Genomic DNA, 18,116 nt, shown 5'->3' on the forward strand with positions numbered 1-18,116 from the left:
AAAAGTTATCCGGTATGCCGCAAAAATAGTGACCCTTCAAAAGTTCATGCACAAAAATTAGTGACCCTCCTCCTTATCCGTGCATGAAAATAAGTGACTCTCCCCTGTTACTCAATAACCCCCCTAAATACCCGCAATGTGTTCAAGACCTCCTTCTGACTTGCTATACTTTTGAAGTCCTCTCCCAAAAGGAATGCAAAACGCAGCCGATATAACGCTTTGTCCAAATAATATCAAATCATAAGTGTGTGATAATTCATGTAAATGTACATTGCTTGAAGTGGCAGGTAAAAAGTGCATGCATGTACAAAAAATGTAATTTTTAGATTTTATCAATGATGTCCATTCACTATGCATGGAAGTCTATGATGAAACAATGAATATTTTCCCCCAATACAAAACTAGGTAAATTTGTGCATTTATGTACACCTAATTATTAGTATTAATGTTCATGATTAGACTAGAGTGGTTTCAAGTCAATGGTTTTGCAAGAAATTTGATTTTGGAATTTCACTGAAATGTCCATTCACTATGCATGGCTGCCTATGATGAAACTATGAATATTTTTTTTCCAATACAAAACAAGGTAAATCTGTGCATTTATGTACACCTAATTATTAGTATTAATGTTCATGATTAGACTAGAGTGGTTTCAAGTCAATGGTTGTGCAAGAAATTTGATTTTGGAATTTCACTGAAATGTCTATTCACTATGCATGGCAGCCTATGAGAAACTATGAATATTTTTTTCCAATACAAAACTAGGTAAATCTGTGCATTTATGTACACCTAATTATTAGTATTAATGTTCATGATTAGACTAGAGTGGTTTCAAGTCAATGGTTGTGCAAGAAATTTGATTTTGGAATTTCACCGAATGTTGATTCACTATACATTGTAGGCTATGAGAAACTACAAATAATCGTAGGTTATCTGATGCTAAATTGTTATTCAAAAGTTGTTCGACCTGAAGCTTCCAGTTGTTATTGATGACATTTTGCACTATTCTGAATAGTTTGTATTCTGTCAATGTCCTCAAAAAATGAAAAATGTACATACAGCTTCATGAACATTTGACACCGACCTATACCCAATGGATTGTCAATGGGAGAATGATATCAAATAAGTGATCTCCCAAATTGTTATTGAAAGCGTCATTATAGGGGACAGTTTATATGTACAATAGAAGAGTTGGATAAGTAGAAATCATGACAACTTAAATCAATGTGGCTGCTTGGATCATCAATACATTGTTTATTATACCCTTAAACTTGCGCCCGAAGGGCGCGCCGAAAATGGAAATGACAGAAAATGAAAGTGCCAGGAGGCATTTTTTCTTTTTTCAGTATTACATATTCTTTAATACGTGCACATGCAATTTCAGCTTTGATGCATAAAAATAGGTGACCCTCCCCCATAGGCTTGCACAAAATTTTATGACCCTTCAAAAATGCTTGCGCGAAAAATGGCAGCCCCCCCCTGTAATTTGTGTCCAGTCCCTAAAGTTGAGAATAAATATAAACGTTTACGAATTACGTAAGGACAGCTGTCTCCATGTAAATAAGTGACGCCGGCTCCGCGTACATGCATCATCGCAGAAATTCGTGACGTGATGTGTTCACGTAAAACGTGTTTCCGAACTGTATATTGCTGTATAAATCTCAGATGGCATCGAAATTCCCTGAAATTCTGATAACGGTTTGCGATTCTTGCTGTATAGCACTAAAGTCAATCGTACTAAAGTCTTCATCATGGATGAAAAAGAAAATTATCATTCCGTTATTATTACAAGCACCTCAGATCAAATTGCCAAATAATGTTTTCCCTCTGGAAACAAAAATAGAAAGAAATTTACCGAAGTTCATTAACAATATTTACTGTATCTGGGTCGGAAATCAGTTTGAATATACTGTCTTCTATCAACTACTTGTCAGAGTTCGCTGTCTGGGCCAATGGCCAGTCGGAGCTTTACCAAGAGAATATTGGGCCTTGTCTGCCGAAAAATTTGAGGAAAGTACCGAACGGTCGTGCCTCTCCTCCTTTTGGCCGTTTTACGAAAAACTGCTTAACAGTGTTGAGGTAGAATGCGCCCGAGGGACAGATATTAGGACTCAATCGTTGATTTTTCCACGTAAAAATGAAGCCGCAATTTGCAAAGATATGTTAAGTTTTCTTATCTTAGTTAGCGGAAATCATCAAGAAAATCTAACATTTACTGCACATAATTGATGAATACGTGCACATGTGGAAGTGTCGTTGAATGATTGCGAGAAAACTCAACTCTTTCACTCTAGAGAGGCACACTTCCTTGATTGCAAACATTCATCAGCAAAATATGACTATCACAGGTTATACGTTCTTTTAACTGATTTTAAATTGAAAAACCAACACTAGTAAATCGTTATCTGATTAATACAATAAATCTATAACAGTGCATCTAAGTTTTGAGCGAACAGATTCATCCAACAGTTAGTTGTCGTCTAATTCGTACATTAAATTATGTTAATGTCGAATCAACTCGATTAATTCAATTGAAAACAACATCTAATTCACGCCTTCAATCCACTGTACGAAGTACACAGACACTTGGCTGCATTAACATTCTGAATTATGGTGGCGTTCACGTTATCTATCTTAACGCACAATGGTTCGTATTCAGAAGGACGGAAGCATCCCGTCTTACCTCCGGTCCCATCACAAGAACCTACACACTCTGAATAGTAGAATTTCGTTCTGTTTTCTAAATGGATGTGGGTTCTAAGTTCATGTAATCAGTCAGAGCGATGCGTCTTTCGACCAGTTGGCATGCTCCGGTGAAAAGAGCCCGTATATGACAAAATAAATAGCAATGCCATCGCTTTGTAGCATTTACAGGTTGACATTGCAATAAATGCTTTGCAATAAATAATAAATATGAATTGTGAAAGAAGAAAACATACATTTATCCCGCTTTGTACTGTTCGTGTAATCACTTCGTGTTTTAATACATACGTTGGGTAGATTCGACAACTGTGAGTACAGTGATATCGGCGAGCTGTAAGGTAAAAAGGATATTGTCTGCATGGTAACTTTATTTTGTGATTTATCTTTCCAACATGCTTGTCAACTTTTTTTTGCATTTATAAAGCTAACTTTGCTTACTTTTTCACTGAGCCCATAGACCCTCGAGTTTCTCGAGGGTCGTTGCTTAGCCATAGGTTTGTAGGTTACATTGCTGAATGTACTTTGTTTCCGACAAAAGGGTAAACATGTTTAGACTAAATCTTCAATGTTAGGACACTTCAGTTCAACGATAAAATATTCTCTTTAAAACAGTATGTTCTTGACGAACCCTTCGCCAAACCTAAGCACTATAGCCTCCTTTAGTCAGAATCTCTGACTTTGCAGAGCAGGATGTGAGAACAATTTTAGAGCCATATTTTAATGGGCTACTCTAAATATTACTGGTGCAGATACCCCATCATGTTCTCAAGGAGTTACTCAACAAATATCCACATTTTGGGAGAGTTTACGTTTAGAAAAGGTAGAAATTTTACGAATATATTCCACTGTGGTGAAATTGTGCCACGTATCGTACTAGTACAGTGGACGTGCGCGTCGTATAGTTTATCCAATTTTAAAATACAATGTATCAGTTGTTGACCGGTTTCCATCCACCAAAGTGACGCCTTACACTGATGTTTCACGTAAATGTGCTGAAAATGGCGCGCGCGTTTTACAGCGGCTTGACACAATGTTGCAAACTTATCAAATGGACTATTGGTGGCGAGGTAACCCTATGTGCGATGTGTGTAACACCTGTGTATATTTCTCATATTTAGCAGAAGGTGGCGATAGACAACATAGTACACACACGGGCCAAAGTATACACACGCACACGGTGGGTTTACCGGTCAAAGTGAAACATGACCTAAAACTTCACAGGATGGTAAAATAACCGTCCAGGAATCGATTCCGATTAAAAAAACAAAGTGAGTGGTAGTCACTTTACCGGCAGGTCGTCACTTTGTATTATCGCAACGAGTGTAAGTCGTCACTCTATACCGTACACATACCCACACACACACACACACACACACACACACACACACACACACACACACACACACACACACACACACATACACACACACACACACACACACACACACATCATATATATATATATATATAATATATATATATATATATATATATTATATATATATATATATATATAATCATATATATTATATATACACAAACTTTGAATGCGGACACATATGTGAGAGAGAAACAATTGAATGCGACAAAGACTTTGAATGCGGACTCAGTGAGAAATAATTGAATGCGACACAGACTTTGAATGCGGACACGTATGTGAGAGAATAACAATTGAATGCGACGCAGACTTTGAATGCGGACACATTACATATGTGAGAGAGAAACAATTGAATGCAACGCAGACTTTAAATGCGGAGAACACGTAGTTTTGGGCCACCGTATATATGTATATATATATTTATACACACACACACACACACAACACACACATATATATATATATCTGTGTGTGTGTATGGACGGGGAATACACACACACACACACACATATATATATATATATATATATTATATATATATATATATATATATATATATATATATATATATATACACAGTACTCTATGCTAAGCAGTGCGTTATAGTTATTGTTATCCTGAGAGCGTTATCATTTCGTGGTCAATATTGACAAAGCATCAAGCAAGTGATGTAATCTTTGTATCTCAGAAAAGCTGCACATTATCAATGCTGACAAATCTAAACTCTTAAACAAACGCTCTAAGTTTGTTTCAAAATGTAGCCACCAAAACAAATAGTATTTATCAAATTTTAACACCACGTACAAATACAATGGTTCGTCCGAATCATATGTAAGTGTGTATTGCTAGTAATCCTTTCAGTTCTATCTGAGAATTGAGAATTGCAGTGTACATGAAACATAAGTAATAGATGTCATTACTTTGTACTTGAAGTAAATTGTATATATATATTATAATATATATATATATATATATATATATATATATATATATATATATATATATATATATATAATTTGTGCTTACAGTATGAAAACACATATCAGATATATTAAGTTCATTTGTAAATAGCAACCCAAATTGTTCACTTCAGATGATGGCCCAGTTTGTGCAATCGAAAATGGAAATATCACAATGTAGATATAACCACAATTTTTACTGTGCTGTGAGCAAAGGCGTTCCACCCGGTGAATCAGTCTGGACCAAAGATGGTACAGAAGTGTCAAGATATAATGAATCGGAACATGTGTACACGACATCGTTCAGTAGACATGACAACGGAGCTTTTTTCAACTGTGGGATACAGCATTCTACCTTGTCTACTAAGGATGAAACATCACTTATGTGCGATCAACACTGTTACTCGAAGTGCAATGTGAGTGAATCTGAAAATTTCTTTTCAATAGTTCGAAATTTTTGTAAGTGAAATTTGTTTGTTGTCGATTGGAGGAGAATTTGACTTTGGAATAATGTCGAATAAAATATATCACAGATACATGCAACTTTACTTGTGCAGATGATTCGAAATATATTGCAGAATGTGCAAAAATGCTAGAAAAGAAAACATGTTTTTGAAGAATAGAGATGGTTGGTTTTGAATAATTTGACAACACTCTAGCCAATCTTATGTAATCTGCAGTCAATCCTCTCTTGAAGATTACATTTCATGTTTATTAGCTCGGTTATTGAACCAATCTTTTTTAGGATTGGGGATTTAGTTGAGGGTGTGTCTGTTGTCCTCTGCGCTAGGTGATTGGGTGCCGTGCGTTGTGGGTTCGAGTCCCGGTTGATACCATCGTATTTCTCTTTCCCGGGTCGATAGCTCTGCTGGTGGACAGAATTGTCCCCGAGGCTATCTTCCGCCCGGTGTAAAGCGTTGTATTCATTGCTTTGCTTCGATATAGTTTGTGTGAGATGTATGATAGCGTGTGTGCTAGCGTGAGTGCTTCACGAACTCTACGGCGAGTGGAGAGGGCGCAGTCAAAATTGTAACATCCTTAGCTCGGTTATTGAACCAATCTTTTTTAGGATTGGGGATTTAGTCGAGCGGTTTGTCTGTTGTCCTCTGCGCTATGTGATTGGGTGCCGTGCGTTGTGGGTTCGAGTCCCGGTTGATACCATCGTATTCACTGTTTATTGATTAGAGTATTTGTAAAGAGAATTTCTGGTATTTTGTAAACGCTTATACACTTCCGGAATAGTACAATACTTTTTATTTGAATCTCGGTATTTGTATTCTCTGCGTCATAATACATAAGAACAGCAAATAAATTTGATATTGTCTTATCATTTTAGTTGCATTTAAACACCTTTTACTCATTCAGTTCCAGCGATTGTTGCCATCACCCGCGAGACTAATAATACGGTCGTTGAAGGTGACGACTATTTTGCTGAATGTGAGGTACAGGAATATGGTAACCCGCCTGAAATCGACGAATGGTATTGGTATTTTCCTAATGAAACAAACTTGACAATGGAATATTGCATTTAATGAATGTCGGAAGGGAAGCTAATGGCACATACACCTGTGTTGCTAAAAATACCTATTATGATAAAAGTACTGGATACGGCAATGCAACGGTGGATTTAAATGTCCATTGTGAGTAAACTATTCATTTGTTAAATGTTTTTTCAGAGCTATTTGACGTGTAGTTCTACAAGCAGTGCGGAAGCAATATTTAAATGCAATTTATATATTCACAGTTTGTAATTTGGCGTTTTAAAACCAGAAAATAAACGATATTACACAAACTTAGCATAACATGTTATTTCTATATGCCTGCTGTCATATATTGGCAATAATTTTAATCACACATAACAGATAAACCGGAAGTCATGATTTGCGATATCAGTGTCGGTAGAGTCGTCGAAGGAAAAACCTACAAAGGTACATGCGAGGCCGATGCAAATCCTGCGGCAACGTTTTCATGGACTGATCCAGATGATGTTGAAATAAGCGACAATTTCATTCTAGAGATTAAGGATGCACGAAGAGAAAGTGAGGGAATCTACACGTGCCATGCTAGTAATGTATTTTTTTAATGGTAAACGCGGCTACGCCAATTCATCAGTCGACATTGACATTCAATGTGAGTATTTGTATATTACTTTCCGACATTTCAAAATGGTAAAACATTTTTGCAGGCCTATTCATTACTTTATGACACAATGTCACTGTTTCTCTTCACTATACGTTATTGAGATGTATTCGAGGCGATATTATAACGTTAATAATAGTGTTCCCTCCATCGATGTTGTAGTAAATGTCTATTGTAATGTGAAATAAATTTAGCATCTGTTAAAAAATGAAAATAAGACAGACAGACGGGTTAATCATAAACATTGTGGAGTCATCTGACCTTTATTTAACTTTATTTGGTTCACACTACAGACGATCCACTGGTGATAGCCATTATGTATGGCAATGCCAGTGATACTGGTCAGGTCATAGAAGGTGACGATGTATACTTAAACTGTGTTGTCATGGAAGCCAACCCAGCTGAAGTAACTGTGTCATGGCAAAGTCAGGACGTCATTACCGAAGATAATTGGCTGAATTTCACCACTGCACTACGAAGCGCCAACGGTGAATACATGTGTGTAGGGGATAATATATTCTGGGATGGTTCAACTGGTAGAGGAACATTCAGTATATTGGTCGATGTTCAGTGTAAGTAGGAGAAAAACTCTTCTTTGTCGTGCGTAGTGTCGACCGAGGTTTCGGATTCGAACACTATGCATGTTACCTTAAGTAGAATACAGGTGGTAAAGAAGCTACTCGAAAACGTTTTCACCACCATATAATATATATATATATATATATATATATATATATATATAATATATATATATATATATATATATATATATATATATTATATATATATATATATATATATATATATATATATATACCATACTCTCTGTGCCCAATTCAGAGGTTGCCATAAAGCCATTATGTGATAACCGGAGGGCACATTGTGTATATTTTGTGCATATATATATATATATATATATATATATATATATATATATATATATATATATATATATATATATATATATATATATATATATATATATATATATATATATATATATATATATATTGGCCCATATCTCCACCTGTGTGACGTATACTATATTAGCCCTGTTTTACGTCATCAACCGGAACTTTTTTCCTGCAATGGTACCGTTCGTACATGCACGTCGCAACACAGAACGATTTGGCGTGATCGATGCCGTGCTCTCATGTCATTTTGACAAAAAGGTTACACGATAAATCCAGATATAGAAATATAGAAGGCATGTCCAACGAAATTTCGAGTCGTTAAGCTTTATCTATTCCAAGAATCGAATGAGGATACCGTCGATCGTTTTAATGGCTCAGTAACGTCACGGCTCCAGTCGTAAGGCTCAATGTGGACGTCGTCGTACCTGGCGATCGCCAAGCGACGTCGTACCTGGCGATCCTGGTTGGCGATAAACCCGAAAGATACACCTCAACGAAAGTTCAACTTAATAAATGAGTACCGTATAATCTTCGGGAAAGCGACATAGAAGGCACAAGCATAAAGTCTTTCGACGAACAACGATAAATTTCCTTCATCACACAAATTATTCCATTGTTTCTCGATCGGAATCAAACATGCAGCGTAAGGCTGTAGTGAAGACATAAGCTGTCGACCTGTAGCCTTAACAGCGCAGCCCTGTAGAATCCGCTGTATTGCGAAAGTTGACTCGGACAACACTCAACAGAACAGAGTTCCTATCAAGTAACAAACTGGCGTGTACCTACGGGCGATATATGTGTCACAGCAAACATCAAAGTCGGTTGACGACCGAGATGGCCACCGGCGGATACCGGTGACGGCAGTGCCCACTATACACAGTGTATAAGCTTACACTCTGTGTGTCATTGATCTGAAACTTTCGGGCTCGTCAAAGTCGTGAACTTGTGATATTTTAAAAGCCACAGCATCTCTAAGAATGATAACTACTGTTTCGATCGTGTCGTTGCATTAACTTCATAAATATAATTGTAAATATTCTAAATAACTCAAAATACTATGGTTATCCGTCGCTAGCGCGGTGAAAGCTATGTCCGCCGATGGCAGACTTGCCTTGGCATCGGTCCAGCGCGAGACAATGATTGACACGCGCACGTGACCGAATCCGTATGTCTGATTGGTGGAGATACCATTCGGTGTATCAAAATTTAGGCTTAATCGGATTTATGAATGAAAGTATACCTGTAAACATTTGCACATCACCTGGGTGACGGGTCGCTTTATTCATTAAATGAACGTAATCCGCATAAATAAAACATTAAATCGCGATAAAAATCGTGCACTTTGTAACAATAATTTTGATCCATTCACATCAAAAGAAAAATGAGAAGACTGTCCATGTGATAAATATATTATCCCATGGAATTTTCCTCTGTTTGACGTCATCGTATACTCGTGTTTTTCGCGGAGCCGCGCAACTTTTCGCCTTCGGCTCGAAGTTGTACGGCTCCGCGAAAGACACTCGTATACGATGACGTCAAACAGAAAAAGCATCTCGTGCAGATTAAAATTGAGTGGGCACAAAGGAGTTTGACAATGCGGTAGAGGTAATAAATAGCGAAAACGTCAAGGCTTTTGGTAGCGATGATAGTGAAAGTTTGTCTGGTTTCTTTTTTCAAGTGGGGAAAACAAGAGCGGTCACTGTCGTCTGCTCCCTACGTTTGCTACTACACTGTACTGTGCTATCTCATCACGAGCCCGTAACAGCCGAGTCATCGCTCAAAATCGAAAAATTTATCACCGAACAAGAATCCAACATATAAAATATAAGAATATGATGTATCAAAATCAACACACCATCCTGTCAGGTGACGGGTTAATTTTTTAGCATCGGCAAACTGTTGTATTGCTGTTGAACGTCTGCGGTAGGCCTGTACTAAAGCGAGAATGTTTGCGGCAAACGCGGTTTTCAGAAGCTTGTGCCACTTCGTCAACAGGCCGATAGAAGTCGCGGCCACAATGAAGTGTTTTCGTAAGACACAAGTAAAATCAAGATTGAATGAACGTTACATGGCAAATGTTGAAAGTTTCTTGTTGCGCTTTGTTTACTGTGATTGTTATGATTTAGTTTCATTCATAATTACGACGAACGGTAATACACTTTTCCTCTGAATTTCAAACAGCGTCCCAGTCGCTGAGAATATATGTGAACGTACGAACTTCATCGTACTCCCTCCAGTCCTCGCCAGTTTCGAGCAATATAACTTTCCTAGGTACAGTGTGGTTGCATAAATGACCAACAAGAACGATGTGATGCAGTTCAATGGTGGTTTTATTCATATATTATGACCGAAGTCAGAATGGGACACATTTTTTAGATAGCAGTAAAAATGACCGACTGCAGCATTGCACAGTGTATTCGTTCGTACAGTATAAACAACGTGTAAGCACCGCTATAACAGCAGTATCCCTCCTCGCCTACCGGCTCGGAGGGATACAGCTGTTATGTTGGGGAAAACCCTCGTCTTCGATGATGTCACACTCGTTCGAAATACCGGGAGATTATATATATATATATAATATATATATATATATATATATATATATATATATATATATATATATATATATATATATATAATATAATATATAATTTTAATATTCATTATAATTATATTTTTAATTATATGTTCCAATTGACTTACCATACTTTTCTTCCGTTCAAATAAACATAATTTTCACAAAAGATGATTGACCATCTACAGATTGGTGCAAAAGGTGGCGTATGATGATGAACAAGTGCAAAAACACAAATTGTTCATTTTCGAAATATGGGACAAATGAAAACAGACTTTATTTTTCAATTTGGTGGTACAAATTTTGACGTAGTTTCTCAGTAGAAATATTTGGGTTTAGTTTTGGATCAGTTCTTAAATTTTGAAGTGACTGCTGAAACCCTAGCAAATGCTGCAGGTAGAGCTTTGGGATCAGTTATTTCTAAGATACACATGTTTAAGGATTTAGATATAACACTTTTACAACTCTATTTCATTCTTGTATTACTCCAATTTTAGACTACTGTTCTGCAATTTGGGGCTACCGTTTCTCTTCAAAATGTGAGTCAATTCAAACAGAGCGATTAGATATTTTCTTGGTGTCCACAAATTTGCCCCTATACTTGCTATAAATGGAGATATATTGAGGAGATATATTGAGAGATATATATATATTGTCTATTGAGGAATAAATTGAACATGGTAAGACTCTGGAAAAGATTAGTAGTTATGCCCGATAACAGAATGATTAAGCAAGTTTTTACTTGAGATATCAGTTTAAAATATAAAACTGGGCTAAAGATATGTTTGATTTATTTTCAGAAATTGGTTTGCAGGAAAAATTTGGTAATTTAGAGGCTTGTAGTATTCCTGTCATTAAAGATGCATTACAAACGTTGTATATTAGTAACTGGACATCCCAACTGAGTGAAAAGCCCAAATTGCGTACATATTTGATGTTTAAGACGGAATATGGAATGGAGAAATATTTACAATTTCCCATTTCTAGATCAAAAAGATCACTTTTAGCACAATTGAGAGTTGGTATCTTACCTCTGAAAATTGAAACTGGGCGTTACACGAATGTGCCTAAAGAGGAAAGACTATGTGATTTTTGTCCAAATGTAGTAGAAGATGAGCTCCATTTTATTTTTGATTGCACACTTTACAATGTTATTAGGAAACAATTGTTCTGTAAAGCCAGAAACTTGTGCTCTGTATTTGATTCATTTGATGTACAACAGAAACTCAAATTTCTAATGAGTGAGATGCAATCCGAATTGACATTCGTATGTCTATCATACATTTTCAATGAGACAATAAGCTTCTTATTCTTAAATTACATTTCGTGCTATTCATGTCAATGTACTTCATTTACTGTTTTTGTGTCTTGTAAGCCCTTGGGGCTGGGTGTGGCAACCAAGTTGTTTAAGTCCGCACATGACACTTTAATAAATAAATATAACATAACATAACATAACATAACAGTAGCTGCCGTTGTTCCATCGATGCATGACCCCGAGGTCAAATGTGTGATTCGTGAGAGTCAATGCATGTGGCGAAATAAATAGCACTCAACTGACTGGTATTTTTTGATACTTGATGTAATTCAAGATATGTTATTTGATCGGTATATATAATTTTAAAACTCATTATTTAACCAACTTTTCATCGTGATGCTCTCTTCTTCCACATTTATATATCCAGCCGTTTCCGTATTCCTACAGATTCACCAGAGATCGAAATGTTTGATAATGTCACTCATACAATCGAAGGGAGAGTGTTTCACAAAGAATGTGCAGTCAATGGCAACCCAATGCCAGATGTTCAGGACGTACAACGGTAATCTGGTCAGTGAGAATGCAACATTGAAAATTGAGAGACATTCAGCGATATCAAAGTGGTGAATACATTTGTAAGCGAAAACACATTTTGGAATGGTCAACCACGATGGACGACGAATTATTTTATCTTAATGTACAGTGTAAGTATTTCTGACTCTGATCGGTTATAACAAATAAACGAGAATACAGATATGATGTTTTTCCCCCAGAAAATTGTTTTCAATCAAATTGACCATTCGTGTAATATTTCGATCTTATTTGAACTCGAGGATTACGGTAACTATTCAGCTAGCGAGTGAGTCAGCGACACACAAACTCGACTACACCCAAAGGTCTAGAAAGGAGGTACAATAACTGAATTGACTTGTTGCAATTTTTTATTGCAACCTTTCCACACATAAGTGTCCAATGTAGCATACATATACTTAATGCTACCACTCTGAAAACATAGACTCAATCAAGTTTGTGTGTGTGTTGTTGATAATTTTGAACAGCAGCCTCCGTCGCTATGTACAGCAATATTGAACTGTATCAATCAAGGGTTAATATAAGGGTCATCATGGACAAAGCGAAATTTATTTCCTCATATCATCAAGCCTGGGAGCTTAATTACTCCTCCTTAAATGAATTTCTAAGAAAAGTCGAAAGAATGGCGTTAGACTGCACCGTGCGAATGCATGTAGACCAGAACGCAGTTAGCGCGTCCGATTGTCAACGCACACAGTAAAATGCAGTGCAAGAGAAGTAATTGTTGTTCGACGGGATTCTCTTACTTAAAATAATAACGCTTACTGTAATAATTTTACCGGCACTTTATAACCTTTCTTTGAATAGATCCCCCAGCAATCGATGTCGCTCCAAGACACATTTGCAAAGAACAGGAAAGCATTACGTTTACATGCAAGGCTACAGATGCAAACCCTATGAACACAGAGTACACCTGGATCTCTTTTGAGGGACAAACGACGTATGGGGCAGAATTACCGCTCTACAACGTGACGCGTTATGAGACGGGTAACTACATATGTATTGGCAAAAACACGTACGACAGTGTGAACACGGAAACTGGCAGTAATACACTTACTTCGATGTGCAGTGTAAGGAGAGAGAGAGAGAGAGAGAGAGAGAGAGAGAGAGAGAGAGAGAGAGAGAGAGAGAGAGAGAGACTTACTGTGTGACAGAAACGGGGATACAACATGTGAATTTATAGTTGACAACCAATTTGCCGTTCACAGTCATCACACCCAAGGTAACGTTCATTTTGTGCTACAGTATTGACTTCGTCAAGATTTTTCATACGGTATAATAATTTCATACGTCACAGTTACTTATTTCAAAAATATAATCCACAATTGGATTACCATTTCCATATCATGGCCCTCTCTCGTTTGTTACAGACGGACCGGATGTTGTGGTAGAAGAATCAAATGTGTGGGTTAGGGAGGGCAATATGATGACCTTAAAATGCTTAGTCGATTCCAATCCTCCTGTTAACTACCACAACTGGACCAAGGATGATGTAATAATCTCCTCGACTTTGAGTTACACGATTGAGACGGTGAATCGTAGTGATGCTGGTGTATACAATTGTACAGCTGAAACAACCTTCTATAATGATGATGTTGACATTGGTTACGACACTACCCACGTTGTAGTTGAGTGTGAGTATACATGGTTGAATTGCGCGCGATGAAAATGTCACACATCATACTTTTATGACAATCATGTATAGTAGACATTATTGTTGACACTTTATATGACAAGCAAATACAACAAAGTCTATAATAGGGCCTAAATCATTGTTTTAGAGTTTCATTTTTCATGACCAATTTGCCGGTGAACATCTCTTTCTCCTAATTTTCAATAGATTTGCCAATTATTGACATTATCGGGCCATCAGCTGCAGCCGAAGAGGCAAAAGTGAAGTCAAGGTTACATGCACAGTGACAGACGGAGTACCAGATCCAACTTCCATTGTACTACTACATGTCAATGAAACTGTGAACCAGGTCGACAGTGTTGAGAATCAGGACGGGGTCACGGCTCACACCTTTGACCTCGGAGTAGTGCAACGCTGGAACAACGGAAGCTACTATTGTGAAGCAAACACAACATTTGCAGACCAAAGTGTAGAGAGTGGAATCAGTACAAAAATGCCAATTATTGTTCATTGTGAGTATTCTAGACAAACTAAGCAGATAACTGCAACTGGAAACAGTTCCATCTAAGAATTAAGAATTCATTGACGTGCAAATAGCAATTTCAATTAAAAGAGTCTGAATTTTGTATCGTGACAACTGTGTTGATCAGACTATATTTGACAGACCAGTCACATAAACCCTTTCGATCAAATCTTCTTTTACTTATTTTGTTTTGTATGTTAAAACCAATTCCTGCTCTACTCGCAAACCATAATAAAACAACTATTCAGCCTGTTACTACAGCGTAATCATGTATGTGTAAATCGGAGAGCCATGATCGTTGACATTTAACATGCTTTCTTGACCTGAGTTCACTGATCATGGTAACAATGCTCTCTATACTTGTGCGGGTTGAGTTAGTTGATGTTATAGTATTTCACATTAGGCCAAAGTAATTAAAGTCTTTGTTTTGCATCCCCACCCGCTTAGGTTTTAAGGTTTTCATGAAAAGCACACACAGTGTATTTGAATAGGAAATTTTAGGACATGACCGCTTAACTTTTCAGAACTAATATTTTGTTACAATTTTTTTATTTGCTGCAATCAAATTACATTGTGTTAATTTTCTTGTGTGTGTTTTTTCAGCCGCTTAGACGCGTACCTTTTCCATTTAGAGTGGACGCAAAACAAAGAATTTCATTACTTTGGCCTTATGTATTGAGTTAATACTGAAAAATAGTGAAAATATATTATCAAACGTTACCCTATTGGCCAACTGAAGTCAGACAAAAACACAAACTCATTTTCTGTTTATTCTGAATGATAAAGACGTCACGACACACGTATGATGCAGGCAACAAAATAATTTGAGTGATCGATGTCCAAGGCTAAACAGTTTTAAGGGATATAAAAAGGGTTTTCGATAATAATCAAACTTTACAGAAAATTATGAATGATTTTAAGACAAAATTAATCATCATATGCAGTATTGGATAAGAAAGCATATGGGCCGATGAAGTGGAATACACTACAACACAAACATTGAATGGAAAGAACGCTTCAAGAATAATTGATCAAAAGTTTGACAATTCAACAACCGGTATTTAATTATTGAAATGTTCGTACATCCTAATTATATTCCCAGACAAACCAAGCATTTCAGGTGAGAATAAAGAGACAATCGACGTGACAATAGGGTCCCCTGTGAGTCTTATCTGTACAGTCGATGCCTACCCAGATGCCGACGTAAAGTGGAAGAAAGATCACATAAACTTAGATTTAGGAGGAGACAGTAGTACTTATACCATCGCTAGTGTCGTCGAAAACGATGGAGGGAAGTATATCTGCATTGCTGAAAACTATCTTGGAAAAGATCAACGTGAAATACAGCTCAATGTAATTTTATCAGGTAAGGAAATTGCAAATATGCATAATGAGCATTACATTTGGATGCCAATTAAAATGAAATATTTACTGTGGACGTGAAAGCCTCACAGGTCAATCGATAATACAATAAGCACTCAGCTAATGATGAAGTTAATTTTTCCAATCTACAAATAATTTTAGTACACATATTAATCCGCGTTCACTTTTTAATTGACAGTAAACACATTTCTGCCCTTAGTTGGAATATTATTATGGATTGTGATAAGTCGGTTGACAAGACCTACTATTGATGACCTACGCCCTAATCAAAACTTTATTTTTTCTTAAAAAAGGTTCATAACGTACTACATTTGTTACTTTTGCCTTGTTTTCAATCGTGTAAGATTCTTTTCAAAGCGATCAGCACTTACTGTAGTAGAATGATGGTTTTTTTTACATCGCGCGTTGTTGCTTTTTGTAGTCAGAGAATCACTTGCAAGCTCTTTTTAAGAGGCGTTACTATAATTTTTGTATTCATAGAATGTATATTAATAACAGTAACGTTTACAGCACTTGTCAGAGTTGTGTAACAGGAATGTTCTCATTTATATATTATTGCTAATTGCATATATTTCATCATATATGTGTGTCTTACTCTTCTTCGGAAAGTCTTGAAACTGAAAAGGCAATTTCCATACTTTTTGTGGATTGCAATTGCATACATAACAACTTATACTATATGTATGAGATTATATTAAATACTTTGAGAAGTTATGTCTGCAAAACGTATTATGTCATTTTTTTATGATAAATAGTTCAAATAATATTTTTAACATAAGTCGAAGTCTTTCCAACCCCTTAAAGACACCTGAAATGACCGAGGTTGTTTTCAATTGAAGCAATATATTAAAAATGTTAGAATTTGTTATTTTTAAAACAGATCGAAGTTTATAAATATTTACATACGCTTTTCGTTGAAGTTACTGTCTCTGTAGCAAATCATTTATATTTTGAGTGTTTTGCATTTTTATTACAGATATCAGCTGTTTATGTACCTGATCTTTCTTTTTTCTGCTTTTTTTGCAGGTGGATACACAGACGTCGTTCTGGTTGTTTCAACGCTAAGTGTTATCCTGGTTTTTGCAGTGTTCGTTGTTGTTATTGTAGCTGTCTGGAGAAAAAGAAAGCGGACATTAGTGCGGGAGAGAAGGGTAAGCAGAATATTAAAGGCACATAAGCTGCAACTTTTGACATTATTTTCATGATTTTATAGTTAGATGAAAATTAGTTACTAGAAATGTTTTTACTCAGAGATGTTTACTCAAGTATAATTATCCACAGCATGGGCAGGTTTTAGTAAGACAAAATAAACGGGTGCCGCGCCAAAATATAACCGCCTCACTACAAGTACACGATAAACAGCGTAACATTTGAATCTTTACAAATACAACATGGTGCAGCCCACTGAAGGGACGTGAAAGGTATTCACTTCCCTCGGACAAAGAATTCTCTGTTTTTCACATTATAAGGCAAGATTTTGAAAATTGCTGGAAATTTCAAATGAAGTAAATGTGTTAAATTTCGTGCCTATTCTATCACAAAAATGTTGATGACGCATTTGTAGATGGCAATAAATATCTGAGGAAACTGGAAGTACCTTTGAGTTTTGGACAAATTTCGCAGAGTTGCAGCTCACGGGCATTTTAAGTAAATCAATAAAAGCTGATAAGTTTAAATTCTCCTCATTTGTCCATTTTGACATTTCATGTCATTATTCTTTCCGTGTAAGTTTAGCGACTAACATGCTAACCACTTATAGCTTGCATAGAACAAATAATTTTTGAAGTATCCAAACCCCACCAATATATGAATATTATCTACATGAGCCTGTAAGCAATATTGGTGGGATTTGTTCATTCGGCCAAAGGGAATGCGATGTGCAGTCACTCGATTTTTCCTTCGACTTCAATTGTTATAGGTAAGGGCACTTCTAAATGATGGCATCGAACCTAAATTATGAAACCGCGGTGGTGTGATAAGGTGTGAGCATCAAGGTGTGATGTTGACCATGACGGTACATGCATATAATATAAGTGGGTAGCATCACAATATGTTATTCC

The 18,116-nt window shown here is 36.5% G+C and overlaps 1 protein-coding gene across 1 annotated transcript in view; it reads right to left on the reverse strand.

Annotated features, from left to right (window-relative positions):
* The window catches only part of LOC139127485 (neuroplastin-like), a 103,597-nt gene that overhangs the window by 65,571 nt on the left and 19,910 nt on the right, over window positions 1-18,116 (reverse strand). The window lies entirely within an intron of this gene.

Source organism: Ptychodera flava, unplaced genomic scaffold (assembly GCF_041260155.1).
Source record: "Ptychodera flava strain L36383 unplaced genomic scaffold, AS_Pfla_20210202 Scaffold_32__1_contigs__length_2955704_pilon, whole genome shotgun sequence".
Lineage (NCBI taxonomy): Eukaryota > Metazoa > Hemichordata > Enteropneusta > Ptychoderidae > Ptychodera > Ptychodera flava.